Source organism: Monodelphis domestica, chromosome 3 (genome assembly GCF_027887165.1).
Source record: "Monodelphis domestica isolate mMonDom1 chromosome 3, mMonDom1.pri, whole genome shotgun sequence".
In the NCBI taxonomy this organism is placed as follows: Eukaryota; Metazoa; Chordata; class Mammalia; order Didelphimorphia; family Didelphidae; genus Monodelphis; species Monodelphis domestica.
In genome coordinates this window covers 4,183,319-4,195,391 of record NC_077229.1, presented here as the reverse complement: position 1 = coordinate 4,195,391, position 12,073 = coordinate 4,183,319, and positions in this window count along the sequence as shown.

The window sequence follows — 12,073 nt, the reverse complement described above, 5'->3', positions numbered from 1 at the left end:
GTGGTTGATTGAACATTTATTTGTATGTATACTTTCCTGCCAAAGGAACTGTCCCCTAACTGGCCTCTTTTCAATGCGTCTCTTATCCTCAAATTACTGTAATGTTTAAGTTGATTATGTTTTCATGATCCTTTTTGGGGAAACTTCTCTCCCCAATAACTATCAAATGGGGGATTGTAAAAATAGACTCGAATCCAGGACTCCAATCCCCAGAATCCTTTGCTTCACTTCCCCAGAACGCTTTGTAATCACACTGAATTCTCGCCTGGGTGAGAACACAAATGATTATTTAAAGGAGTTCTCCACCTACTGATGCTCTTTTGGGACTTCCGTTTTGGAGCAAACGCGTCTCTTTCATGATGTGAGGTTATCTTGTAGGCACATGTTTTTCTTATTCTGTATTTTCTTTAATCCTTAACCTTTAATAAACCTCTAAAAATATAATACTCCTTGCAGAGAGAAACTTAATTTCTACCTGCCTCAGTATCCCCTAAAATTTAATCTTTATACTTCTCACTGAAAAACCAACGAAGGAATCACTCCACTCACCCTCACTAGCCACCACAGGATCCAGGGAAAGAGTGTCCTCCTCTAGTCCAGCTCACCAATGAAGTGAGCCTGATTGAATCCTTGAGCTGGCCTTTTAAAGCAGTTTTCTTGATGTCAGTTCCTGTTGCTCTCCCACTTTATGGGAACCAATGTCAGTCTTTCAATTTCCCTAGCACTGCCCAAGGTGGGCAGTGACCTTTAGAGGTGTGAGCTTACTCTAGTAAATGACTTTAGTACTCTCTTACTTAGTATCAAGTAGTGGTACTTTAAGTTCTTGATTTGTTTAGCTAAAAATAGACAAGGGCACAGTTAATCCTATCTTCACGGATTTCTTATTGATATGGTCAATTATGCTGATAGTTTTCTCAATAAGAAACAAGTATAGCATTCCTAGTATGAATCCCACCTGGTCATAGCAAATAATCCTTGTAATAGATTGCTGTAGTTTCTTTGCTAGTATTTATTATTTAAGATTTCAGTATTTGTAGTCATTAAGGAAATTGGTCTATAATTTTCGTTCTGTATTTGGTCTTCCTAGCTAAGGTATCAATAACATATTAGAGTCATTAAAAGGATTTTGCAAGATTCCTTCTATGCTTACTTTATCAAACAGTTTATATAGTATTGGGATCAATTGTTCTTTAAATGTTTGATAGAATTCATTTGTGAATCCATCTGAACCTGGAGATTTTGTCTTAGGGAGTTCATTGGTGGCCTGTTCAATTTCTTTTTTCTGAGACAGGATTATTTAAGTATTCTACTTCCTCATTTATTAATCTAGGAAATTTACATTTTTGTAAATATTCATCAATTTTACTTAGATTGTATGATGTATTGTCATATATTGAGCAAATAGTTCCTAATGATTACTTCAATTTCCTTTTCATTGGAGATATATTTACCCTTTTCACTTTTGAAGGTGCATTCACCCTTTTCATTTTTGATACAGGTAATTGTATGCTCTTTCCTTTTTTGAACAACATGTAAAAAAATACTCTTCTTACAGATATTAACCACAGGTAAAAGGGGGTAGAGGTACAGACAGGCACCTCAAGATTTGGGGTACTTGAGGTTGCAGAGAACATTCTCACACTTACAAAGATGTCTGACTGTGTTTATTCAACTAACGATGAATTTAATAACAAGTTCAAATGTATCAGGGTAGAGGGAATAGTGGTTGCCCTATACTTGCCCATAGATTGGGTTTGAGTCTCTCTCAGTTTTTGAGCTGAGGCCAGTGGAGGATTTCTTTTCTTCCTTTCTATGCTAATATTTATGCTAGCTTTCTTAAGTTCAAAGTCTTTAGCACTAGACAGCAAGAGGGAAAAGAGAATCTGACCTTCAGAGCTGGTTGGTCCTGTCTCTTCGGGCTAATTCCTTAACCCTTACGACCCCAACAGCTATAAAAATTGCCGGGAAAGACTCATGGTTCCACCATTCCCAAGGAAAACCTGAAAAATCCAACATCACTGTAACAGACATAGAGGAAGAAGATAATTAGGCAAAAGATAGTGCTGAGAAATGAAAACAAAAATTGATTAACATCAAAAAGTACACCACAAAGAAAGAATAGTGCTACATAATGTTCGAGACAATGAGATCCCAGTAGTCAGGCATGCCACAGTGACAAGAAGAAGACAACTTTCCAACCCAAAGGAAATGATTTTAAAGCATCCCAGAGGGAAAGCATCAAGAAAAGCTGTTAGAGAAAAGAAACAAAGGAAAAAAAAAGCTGAAATGGACAACTAAGACTTTGAACTTTGTAAATTTATTTATACAAGAAGAAGACAGATGCAAAATGGGACTTATATGTAATAATGAGTGTGTTGAAACTATAGAACACATTTTATTTCACATTTTAGGGAAATAGCATGCAACACTACATAACTTGGAAGAAAGAAGAGAGCCATCAGTCAACATGAGAAGTGGAAATCTGAAGAAATTGATTTGTATCCATTCAATACAACATAGACACAACACACAAAAGTCACAAACTGATATATTTAGAGACCTCATGTAAATAGATGATTGTCTGAACTTGCAGTCATGCAAAATGCAAGTATGTACATAGTTCCATAAGGTCTTAGGCAAATAGAAAGATCAATAGATATTTCTATTTGACTGACATCAGGATTAGGGAACAAATGAAATTAACCAATATTCTATCTATTTTTATCTCCCTTCATAAAACCAACCTCTTGTCTTATTTATTAGGTCAATACTTCTCTTAATATTAATTATTAACACTATTAATTAATAAATTAACACAATTAGTTAATTTTCACTTTGTTTTTAAGGATTTCCAATTTAGTCTTTAATTGGAGATTGTCAATTTGTTGCTTTTCTAGTTGTTTTTTTTTAAAGTTGCATGTCTAATTCATTGATTCCCTCATTTCTCTTTTTCATTGATATAAATAGTATAAAATTTTCTCTAAATATTTCTTTGGCTATATCCCATAAATTTTGAGATGTTGTCTCCTCATTGTAATTCTCTTTAATTAAATCATTTATTGTTTCTAAAATTTGACCCACCCATTTTGAAGAATTTGATTATTTAGTTTCCAATTTATTTTTTTTCTTTCCGTGAATTGTTATTGACTATAATTTTATTGCATCATGATCTGAACAAGTTGCATTTATTATTTCTCCTTTTTCGCATTTGGTTGTGAGGTTTTTATATCCTAGAATATAGTCAGTTTTTGAATATGTACTATGTTCCACTGAAAAGGAGTCATATTCCTTTTTATCCCCATTCAGTTTTTCTCCAGAGATACATTAAATCTCACTTTTCTAGAATTTTATTCATTTCTTTTACTTCTTATTTAGTTATTTGTTTATTTATTTATTTTTAGATTCATCTAGTCCCAAGAGGGGAAGGTTGAAGTTCTCCACTGTTACAGTTTTACTATCTGTTTCTTCCTTAATCTCTTTCATTCCTCTGTTAAGAATTTGAAGGCTCTACTATTTAATGCATATGTTATTGATATTACATTTTCTATAGTACATTTTATCAAGGCATATCAACCCTACCTTGTGACTTTTAATTAGATCTATTTTTGCTTTAGTTTTCTCTGAGATCATGATCGCCACTCCTGATTTTTTAAAATCTCATTTGAAGCCTAATACATTTTGCTCCATCCCCATACCTTTATTATGTATTTGTCTACCTGACTCATATTTTCTTGAAAACTGTATATTCCAAGATTCTGTTTTTTAAACCCTTGCCTTCCATAATAGAATGAATACTGTGTATTGGTTCTAAGGCAGAAGAGTGGTAAGGGCTAGGCAATGGGGGTCAAGTGACATGTCCAGGGTCATACAACTATGAAGTGTCTGAGGTCAGATTTGAACCCAAGACCTCCCATATCTGGGCCTGGTTCTCAATTCACTGAGCTACCTAGCTTCCCCCCCCCCCCCAATTCTGGTTTTTAATCCACTCTGCAATCAGCTTCATTTTAAGGCTGAATTTATCCCATTTATATTCAGTTATGTTTTCCTCCATCTTGTTTTCCCCTTTTAATCCTGTGCTTTCTCTTTTCACTTTCCCTCCACAAGTATTTTGCTTTTAATCACCCTCTCCCTTTCCTCTCCTTTATATTGCATTCCTTCTCACCACCCATTTTCACATTCCCCTCTTCTTCTCTATATGTTAAGATAGGATTCTATTCCCCAATGAGTCTGATAACAATCCCTCTTGTTAAATTTTATATGGTTGGACTTAATATTTCATTGGTGGTCACCAGGGATTTAATTTCTAAATACCAAAACCAATTACTAAAGTAAAATGTAATTGATGGTAGTTTTATTTCCAATAGAGGGAAGATATTAAGGAAGAGAGAAGAGGGGAGAGAGAGAGGCAGAGCTCCAGTTTCCTCTCAGGCAAGTAGAAATTCTAAGCCCCAGCCAGGGGAAAGGAGTCTCAAGATGATGGGCCTTTCTCAGAGGTTAATATCTCCAGAAAGGGCAAGAAAACGAAATCAAACTTTACACTCACCACAGTGACCATCTAAAAGGAAAGCAGTCTGAGGTCTCCTGCATGAGCTCCTCCAGGAGTCCAGTTCCACAGCCAAGTGTCTTCATTCCAAGTCTAAGTGACTGTTCTATCCAGTCCAACTCCAAGTGACTGAAGATCTATATCCAGTGTGTCTGTTTTCCACTATTTAAAGACCTTTTTCCTCTTGTGTCATCTCCCCTAAATTTTATGTCTACCAATCACAGCAGACGCTTCTCGCCAGGACTGCCCACTCAATGTCTAAAATGGGTGTTCACACCTTTTGTGGTTAATTAGCATCTTTTTGTGGTTAGTTAACACCTTTTTTGATTAGTTAACACCTTTTGTAGTTAAAATGGGTAGATCTCCTTTAAATACTGAGTTAACACTTTGGGGATTAAAGTCTAAAAATAATCTTCACAATAAAGGAAGAGCTAATTGCCTTCATTGTTACAATCAGGGGAGAGCTAAATCCAATCTTCACACTCTCTAAACCGATACTGATCAGAGTAAGCATTTCCTGTTACCACCCTCATCCTCCCCTCCACTGTAAAAGCTTTAGTTTTTCATGACTCTTAGTGCTATAATTTACCCCATTTTACCTCTCTCTCTCCTTTTCTATAAGTGAAATACTCTTTTTCACCCCTTGATTTTTTTTTGCCTGTTATCCTAAACAGGTTACTCCAACATCCTTTGTATACATCTAACTACTATGATAACGATGAATTTTTGAAATTATAAATATCAGTCTTTAACATAGAAATATATACTATTTGACCTTATTGAATCCCTTTTCTTATTTATCTTTTTTATAGTTCTTTTTGAATTTTTTATTTGGATATCAATTTTTTTTGTTGTTGTTTAGCTCTGGTCTTTTCACCAAGAATGCTTGGGAATCTTCTATTTTATTAAATGACCACTTCCCTCCCCCAAAAAAATATATATACTCAGTTCTGATGAGTAGATGATTCTTAGTTGTAAACCCAGTTCCCTTGACTTCCAGAATATCATTTAATGCAGAAGCTGCTAGATTCTCTAATTCTCACTGGGGCTTCACGATATTTCAATTATTTCTTTCTGGCTGTTCGCAATATCTTCTTAGACTAGGAATTTTTTAATTTGGCGATAAAATTCCTAGGTGTTTTTATTTGGGGATTTATTGCAGGAGGTGATCTGTGGATTCTTTTGATTTCAATTTTACCCTCTTGTTCAAGAATATCAGGGTAGTTTGATAATTTTCATAATAAGGTGTATATCCTTTCTTTTTTATCATGAATTTCATGTAGACCAATAATTCTTAGATTGTCTCTTCTGGATGTTTTTGCCAGCTCAGTTGTTTTTTTAAATGAGATATTTTATATTTTCTTCTTTTTACCCTCCCATTCTTTTAATATTGTTTGATTGTTTCTTGATGTTCCCTGAGGTCATCAGTTTCTATTTGCCCAATTCTAATTTTTATAGACTGGTTTTCTTCTATCACATTTTGAATCTTTTTCCATTAGGTTATTTTTACTTTTCCTGGAACTCTTCTTCACTGAAATTTTGCATCCCTTTTTCCATTTGATCAATTCTGCTCTTCAATCTGTTATGTTTTTTGAATTACTTTCATTTCTCTTCCTGAATGTTGTTCCACCTTATTTGATTGTTGATATCCTTTTTGAGCTCTTCCAGCACCTGAGACTAATTTCTATTTTTCTTTGTTGTTTTGCATGTGGCTACTTTGATCTCACTGTCTTTTACTGCATCTATGCCTTGCTCTTCCTTTCCCCCTTAAACATTTTCTATGGCTAGGTGTTTGTTTTGGTGTTGGCTTATTTTCCCACTCTTAAAATATATTTTTAAAATTATATCTTAAAGGTAGGCTCTGATTTCAGAGTACAGGGAGCATTCTACTAAACTATATTTTCCCCCCTCGGCTTTAGATCTGAGTTTCTGCAACTTTCACTACTTTCATGGTGATATGATGGCCTATGAGCTGAGAGCTCTAGATGTTGCTGATTTTTGTCTCCTTTCAAGATTGTTGATGGCTTGAAGAGCTCAGAGGCCTGTGAGCTGCTTTGCTCTGGGTCCAGGAGCCTCACTACAGCCTTAAATAGGCCAAATGTCAGAGACTTGGGGATATCACTGCAGGCCAGTGCCAGAGTCTAGGACTTCAAGGGTTATTTAGACATGGGGTACTCTGCTTTTGACTTAGGGTCCCAGAGTCTCATAATAGTTCTGTGCTCTGATTCAGAACCCAGTACATTAGACTGGTAGTAGTTGGCCTTCACTCTTCAGTCATGATTTTTTTTTATGTTGTTCTTTTTGCTATGATTTTGGTTAGATTACTGTCTAGACATGGTAGTACATGATGGTGGACAGGAGACCAGGGCATTGATTGTCTTAAAATTTTGTCTCTTTCTGGTCCCACTGGCCACTCCCTCTCCTGGTCAATAAGAATGTTTTAAAAGGGAATAAGATGATAAGTGGAACCTGGAAGTCACCTACAAATCTTGCCAAAGATCAAAGAAACACAATTTACAAATCATATCATATATTTGTTATAAATGACATCCTAGTGATGTGTGCCAAATTAGAACAAACTATTGAGGTAGTGCTGGTCAAGGTCTATAATTCTCTGATCTCTAAATTAAAGATACAATCCAGTCAGGAACCATCAGCTCCAGATGGGTAGAACACCAGAAGAGCTTCATGACTTTGTCATGATGACTTTGAAGTTGTAACAGTAACTTGGAAATGATTTGGATATCTTCATGAACTCATCACAAGATGGCACAGAGAGAAGCTGACCTGTTTCCCTCCTCTCTCCCAATACAAATAAGTATTTTTAAAAAGACCCAAATGCCTGCCCCATCCCTCTCCCATCTCCTTGGGGTCTAGGCTTCCTAGCACTTCCAACTCTAGTCCATGGTTCTATAAGTGATACTCTCTGTTTGCCCCTTCCTCATCCTCTTCTCCAGTCAGATTCCCTTAATTATCACGTCATAGAATTCTTTCTGGACTTTCCTGAAATCCTTCTTTTGGTCACTTCTTAGAGCATGACAGTATTTGATGACAATCGTGCAGCACAACTTTTTTAGCCATTCTCCAATGGATGGACATCCCTCAGTTTCTAATTTTTTGGCACCACAAAAAGAGCTGGAATAGATATTTTCATACAAATAGGTTCTTTCCCCTTTTTTGGATCTCTTTGGATGCAGTCTCAGTGGGCCGATCACTGGACCAAAGGGTATAAATACACCGTTTAATAGCCCTGTAGTATGTGGCTCTGCAGGAGGATAATAGCAGTTCACAATGCCACCAACAGGGTATTAGGGCCTAATTTCCCACATTCCCTCCAACATTTATTATTTCTCTTTTCTGTCATATCAGTCAATCTGATAGGGTTCCCCAGAGGACCATAAATCCATCAAAAGGAGGACTCCAAATTTCAATGATGATCCAAGTGAAGTGATTAAAGAAATGTGTAGAGCAATTGATTTATATCACCTTGATTTCAATGATTTTGCCCTATTAATAAAAGAGTTCTTGACAAAGAGAGGACTAAATTTATAGAGGAAACAAGAGCAGATCCTCTGTTACAATCTTGGCCAGAGGACTTAAAACTGGATACGGCAGATGATGGGGTTTATGATATGTTGATTGAAGCAAGAGATGCAATCATAGAGGTTATGGGGAGATATACTAAAAGGCCCAATGAATGTTCAAAATTTGAGACTATAAAGCAGAAGATCTCTGAAGCTCCTGCAGTTTTCCTGGAAAGGATAACTGAGGCAGCTGAAACTCTATTAGGGATAGATCCACTGGAATAAAATGCTATTGCACACATCAAACGGGTCTTTGTAAAGAATACAATCCCAAAGGTCAGACAATTTTAAAAATCAAATTACCCCAATTGGGAAGAATTAGGTCTTGAAGAATTAAGGAGAAAAGCCACATACTTGACAAATAACCCAGAGGATAAATTTTATGATAAGGATTCCATTGTTGAGGACTTGAAAAGGAAATTAAAGGAAGCTGAAATGAAAGCTAAAGACAGTGAAATTAAAGAAATAAAGACTGTGGCTGCTTTGAGATCTGTACAGTCAAGGTATGATAATAACTAGAAGCCTAATGAGAGGAGATCAGGTCCTAGGCATTGTTTCCTTTGTGATCGGATTGGATGTCTGTACCAGGACTGCAGATTCAAAAATCAAGTTAGAAGACAAAGACATAGGAATAATGGGTTTAATAAATACAATAACTGGAGTAGTAATAATAATAATTATAATAGCAACAGATGGAATAATAATAATAATAATAGATATGCAAATCAATGCCAGAATTCCTGTTGTCAGGGACAACAAGCCCCAGATCTCAGTACTATGCAGTCTTGGGTAAATGCCGGAGCTAGACCTAAATATAGCCAAGTAGTAAAGGGTGACCAGAGTAAAATTTCTAGTGCCTTATGAAGGTTTTCCCAGAAACATAGGAAAATGAATCAAGAAATGAGTGTTGTGTCATAAAAAGAATTTGGTAGAACCCCTTCTTGGCTTATTCTGTCAAATAGTTTGTATAATATTGGGATTAATTGTTCTTTGAATGTTTGATAGAATTCATTTGTGAATCCATCTGGACATGGGGATTTTTTCTTAGGGAGTTCTTTGATGGCTTGTTCAATTTCTTTTTCTGATATGGGGTTGTTTAGGTAATTTATTTCTTCCTCTTTTAGTCTAGGCAATTTGTATTTTTGTAAGTATTCATCCATATCACCTAGAGTGCCATATTTGTTGCCATATAATTGGGCATAGTAGTTTTTAATGATTGCCTTAATTTCCTCTTCATTAGAGGTGAGGTCTCCTTTTTCATCTTGGATACTGTCAATTTGTTTTTTTTCTTTCCTTTTTTTAATTAGACTGACTAGTACTTTGTCTATTTTATTTGTTTTTTCAAAGTACCAGCTTTTAGTCTTATTTATTAAATGAATAGTTCTTTGACTTTCAATTTTATTGATTTCTCCTTTGATTTTTAGGATCTCTAATTTAGTCTTCATCTGAGGATTTTTAATTTGTTCACTTTCTAGTTTTTTAATTTCCATGCCCGATTCATTAACCTCTGCCCTTCTTAATTTGTTTATATATTAACTCAAGAATATACATTTCCCCCTGAGTACTGCTTTGGCTGCATCCCATAGGCTTTTGAAAGGATGTCTCACCATTGTCGTTTTCTTCAATGAAATTATTGATTGTTTCTATGATTTGTTCTTTAACTAGCCGGTTTTGGAGAATCATATTGTTTAATTTCCAATTAATTTTTTATTTATCTCTCCATGTACCCTTACTAATTATTATTTTCATTGCATTGTGGTCTGAAAAGGTTGCATTTATTATTTCTGCCCTTTTGCACTTGTTTGCAATGTTTTTGTGCCCTAATGCATGGTCAATTTTTGTGAATGTACCATGCGCTGCTGAAAAGGTGTATTCCATTTTGTCCCAATTTATTTTTCTCCACATGTCTACTAACTCTAATTTTTCTAAGATTTCATTTGCTTCTCTCACCTCTTTCTTACTTATTTTTTGGTTTGATTTATCTAGTTCAGCTAGAGGAAGGTTCAGGTCTCCACTGGTATAGTTTTTCTGTCTATTTTATCCTTGAACTCCTCTAGTTTCTCCTTTAGAAATTTTGATGCTCTGCCATTTGGTGCATACATATTGAGTACAGATATTTCCTCATTGTCTATACTGCCTTTTATCAGGATGTAATTGCCTTCCTTATCTCTTTTAACTAGATTTATTTTTACTTTGGCTTTGTCAGATATCATGACTTGTGAATTTTAAAATCTCCATCTGGCTTGGTCTAGCACCCAGAATTGTGTACACCCACACTGCATGGGCATGTGCTAGTCAATGAGAAATCAGAGATGACTAACTGCCCACCTGGGCTGTCCTAAGCCAAGCTTGAGCCACCATTGGCACTTGTGAGGCAGAGGAAGTGACGTAGAAAGCAGCCTCTGGAATTCGCTCACTTCCTGTGGAGAGGGCTGTGAATTTTAAAAGTCTCCATCTTGGTCTAGCACCCAAAAATTGTGCACACCCACACTACACGGGCATGCGCTAGTCAATGACAAATCAGAAATAACTAACTGCCCACCTGGGCTGTCCTAAGCCAAGCTAGAGCCAACCATTGGATTTGTGAGACACAGGAAGTGAGGTAGGGAACAGCCTCTGAGATTCGCGGAACTTCCTGTGGGGGAGAGCTAGATGGAGTTGGTGTGAGGAGCTTGGAGAGAGAGGACGCCCGCAGACAGCTTTCCTTCAGATCGGTCACGTGAGTTAAGGACTGATTCTTTCCACCTGGGCCTTTGGGCCTAAAACTCCCCCTGCCTTGGTCAGAGGTTGAGTAGCCTCTTTCCCTTTTCTCTTCTCTCCTTCTCTCCCTAACCTTTTCCCTACTCCCAGTGTGATTAAACCTCCATAAACCTCATTCTGACTTGAGTGTTTCATTTTAGGAATTTCATAAGTAAATTCCTTGGTGGCCATTGTTAAATATTATATAAATCTTGTAGCCACATTTGTAACCATTACTATATTATAACCTTTTCCCAGAAGCCTTAAATTTCCCCATTACAGGGCTGGGCGGCAGTTCGTGCTAGGAGCTTGAGGAGGACTGCAGACAGCTTCCTTCAGATCGGTCATGTGAGTCAAGGATTGATTCTCTTTTCTACCTTGGCCTTCCAGGCCTAAAACTCCCTTCTGGTCCTGCCAGAAGGTTGAGTTAACCTCTTTCCCTTTCCTCCTCTGTCTTTTCTTAGTCCTGTTGTGATTAAACCACCATAAACTCCATTCTGACTTGAGTATTTCATTTAGGGAATTACATAGCTGAATTCCTTGGCGACCATAAATTAATATATATCAGTCTTTTAAAGTGATTTCGATATCACAATCTGACTGACCATGAATGAAAGAGTTCCCTCTTCGCTTGCGTTTTATGGGTGAGTTCATTCCATTCACATTCAGAGTTATAATTACTAGCTGTGTATTTCCCAGCATTTTGATTTCTACTCCTGGTCCTGCCTTTTCTTCCTTTACTATTTCCTTCTATACCAGTGTTTCTTTATAATCAATCCCCCTAATTCCCACCCTTATTTTACTTCCCTTTCTACCTCCCTCCCTTCTTATTCCTCCCTTATTTTCCCCTGTAGTCTTTTTAAAATTCCCAGAGTTGGGACATTAATGCATTGCTGGTGGAGTTGTGAATTGATTCAACCATTCTGGAGGGCAATTTGGAACTATGCCCAAAGGGCAATAAAAGACTGTCTGCCCTTTGATCCAGCCATAGAACTGCTGGGTTTGTACCCCAAAGAAATAATAAGGAAAAAGATTGTACAAGAATATTCATAGCTGCGCTCTTTGTGGTGGCCAAAAATTGGAAAATGAGGGGATGCCTCTCAATTGGGGAATGGCTGAACAAACTATGGAATATGTTGATGATGTTATACTATTGCGCTCAAAGGAATAATAAAGTGGAGGAGTTCCATGGAGACTGGAACAACCT